Source organism: Chrysochloris asiatica, unplaced genomic scaffold, assembly GCF_000296735.1.
Source record: "Chrysochloris asiatica unplaced genomic scaffold, ChrAsi1.0 scaffold00063, whole genome shotgun sequence".
Taxonomy (NCBI): Eukaryota; Metazoa; Chordata; class Mammalia; order Afrosoricida; family Chrysochloridae; genus Chrysochloris; species Chrysochloris asiatica.
The window spans coordinates 14,350,078-14,353,150 of record NW_006408581.1 but is presented as its reverse complement, the minus strand read 5'-3'; positions in this window follow the sequence as shown (position 1 = coordinate 14,353,150).

Genomic DNA, 3,073 nt, shown 5'->3' with positions numbered 1-3,073 from the left:
TTCAGAGTGCTCCTTGGAGGCCAAGATGTCCAAACTTCGCCTCTAATACTCTGGACATATTGTTAGGAGGGAGCAGTCGCTGGAGAAGGATATCATGTTTGGTAAGGTGGAGGGTCAGAGGAAAAGAGGAAAACCCCCAGCGAGATGGATTGGCCAACTGGCAGCATGGATGAACTCAAGAGTGGCAACAGTAGTGAGGTTGGCCCAGGATTGGGCAGTGTTTTGTTCTTCTGTGCATAAGGTTGCTATGAGTCGGTACCAACTTGATGGCTCCTAACAACAACAACAAATAGTAACTAAAGATTATGCAGAGAGGCTTATGAATGAATATTGCTTTTGTTAGGTGCCATTGAGTCAGTTCCAACTCATAGCGAGTTTATGTACAACAGAAGAAAACACTGCCCGGTCCTGTGCCATCCTCACATTTGTTAAGCTTGAGACCATTGTTGGCAATCCATCTAATTAGGGGTTCTTCCTCTTTCTCCATGACCCTCCACTTTACTTAGTATAGTATCCTGCCCTAGGGACTGGTCCCTCCTGATAGTATGTCCGAAGAATGAGAGACCCAGTCTCACCATTATGGCTTCTAAGGAGCATTCTGGATGTACTTCTTCCAACACAGATTTGTTTGCTCTTCTGGCAGTTCATGGTACTTTAAATGTTCTTCTCCAAAACCATAAATCAAATGCATCAATTCTTCTATGGTCTTCTTTATTCATTGTCCAAATTTCAAATGCATGTGAAGTTATTTAAAAAAAAACCTTGGTAAGGTACACCTTAGTTCTTAGACTGACATCTTTTCTCTTGAACACTTTAATGAGGTCTGATGCAGCCAATTTACATAATGTAATATGTCATTTGATTTCTTAACTGTTGCTTCCATGAGTGTATATCGTGGATATACATAATGAAATCTTTGACAACTTCAATCTTTTCTCCATTTATCATAATATTATTTATTGGTCCATTGGGGAGGGGTTTGTTTTCTTTACATTGACGTGCAACCCATACTGAAGGCCATAGTCTTTGAACTACATCAGTAAATATTTTAAGTCCTTTTACTTTTAGCAAGCAGGGTTGTATTATCTGAATATCACAGGTAGTTAATGAGTCTTCCTTGAATCTTGATGCCATGTTTTTCTTCATATAATTCAGTTTCTCAGATTATTCACTGAGCATACAGATTGAATAAGTATGGTAAAGAAATACAACTCTGGTGTACACTTTTCCTGATTTTAAACCATGTAAGGTCCCCGTCTTCTGCTCAAACAGCTTCCTTTGGCCTACGTACAGGCGTCTCATAACCCAAATTAAGTGTTCTAGAAAATTCATTCTCCTCCACAATGTTGTCCATGGCTTGTCAGAATCCACACTGTGAAAAGTCTTTGCATAGTCAATGAAGCACAGGTAAACATTTTTCTGGTATTCTATGTTTTCATTTAGGATCCATCTGACATCAGCAAGTGTGTCCCTTATTCCAAGTCCTTGGCAAAATACACTTTAACCTCTGGCAGTACTGTCAGTGTACTGATTCAGCTATCTTTGAATTATCTTAGGCAAAATTTTACTTGCATGTAGTATTAATGATGTTGTCTGATGATTTCTGCATTTCATTGAGTCACCTGTCTTTGGAATTGGCACAAATATGGATCTTTTCTAATCAGTTGGCCAGGTAGGTGTATTGCACATTTCTTGGCATAGATGAGTGAGTGCCTCCAGTGATACATAAGTTTGTTGAAAGATTTCAATTTGTATTCCATTGGTTCCCAGAGCCTCGTTCTTCATCAATGACTTCCATGTACTTGGACTTCTCCCTTCAGTATCATTGGCTCTTGATCATATTTTACCTCTTGAAATAGTTGAACATAGACCATTTCTTTTTGATACTGTGACTCTGTATATTTCTTCCATCTTCTTTTCTGCATCATTCAGTATTTTGTCCATGTTGTTGTTGTTAAGTACCTTTGCCAACCTTATGATTTTCAGTCCAGTGCTTATCCTACAGTGCCACACCAGGAGTCCATTTTGCCCAAGGAATCCTTCAGTATTGAATGTCAAGACTTGAAGTTTTTTCCTCAGTGATTTTAGCTTGAGAAATGCTGAATGTTCATCTCTTTGTTTTTCTAAATTCAGGTCTTTGTATATTTCATTATACTACTTCACTTTGTCTTCTTGAGCTGTCCTTTGAAACTTTCTGCTCAACTCTTTTACTTCTTCATTTCTTCCATTTATTTTAGCCTCTCTATGCTGGGGAACTTGCTTTCCAATGTATAAATGCTAAAGCAAATGGAAGAAATGAGGTGGTACAAGAGCTGAACAAAAAATTTCAAAGATCAGCTCGAGAAGATATAGTCAAATATTACAACCAAATGTGCAAAGATCTGGAATCAGAAAACCAAAAAGGAAGAACACACTCAGCATTTCTCAAACTGGAGGAACTGAAGAAAAAATTCAAGCCTCTACTTTTGTTACTGAAGGATTATCTGGGCAAATTATTGAATGATGCAGAAAACATCAAGAGAAGATGGAAGGAGTACACAGAGTCACTGTACCAAAAGGAAGTGGTTCATGTTCAGCCATTTCAAGAGGTAGCATATGATCCAGAGGCAAGGATACTGAAGGATGTCCAAGGTGCATTGAAGGAATTGGCAAAGAACAAGGCTGGGGAACAAGTTTCAAAATCTCTCCTGACTTCCATTTTGCTCTTTTCCTTCTTTCTTGTCTTCTTTTTTGTTGTTGTTGTTTTTAAATGTTTTATTGTCAATTATGTGATAGTTTACATGGGAAAACATTAGCTTTACATTCATCCTATCGTATATCGTTTCATTGCCATGGTTACAATCCCCTCTATGCATCATCAACCAACCAAAGGGCATACCCTGGAAGCGTGCGGTCATCAGCACACAGCCCCTCTCCTGCTCTGGGACTAAAGTCCCCAGCTGCTCCATCTTTCCACGTCATCATCTCTGCCTTCATTTCTGGCATCATTGATTCTCTGGGTAGAGTCCCGCTCTCTGCTCTTCTCCCTCGATGGTCCCAGGGACCTCTGCTCCTAGACTGCAAAGTCAATCAC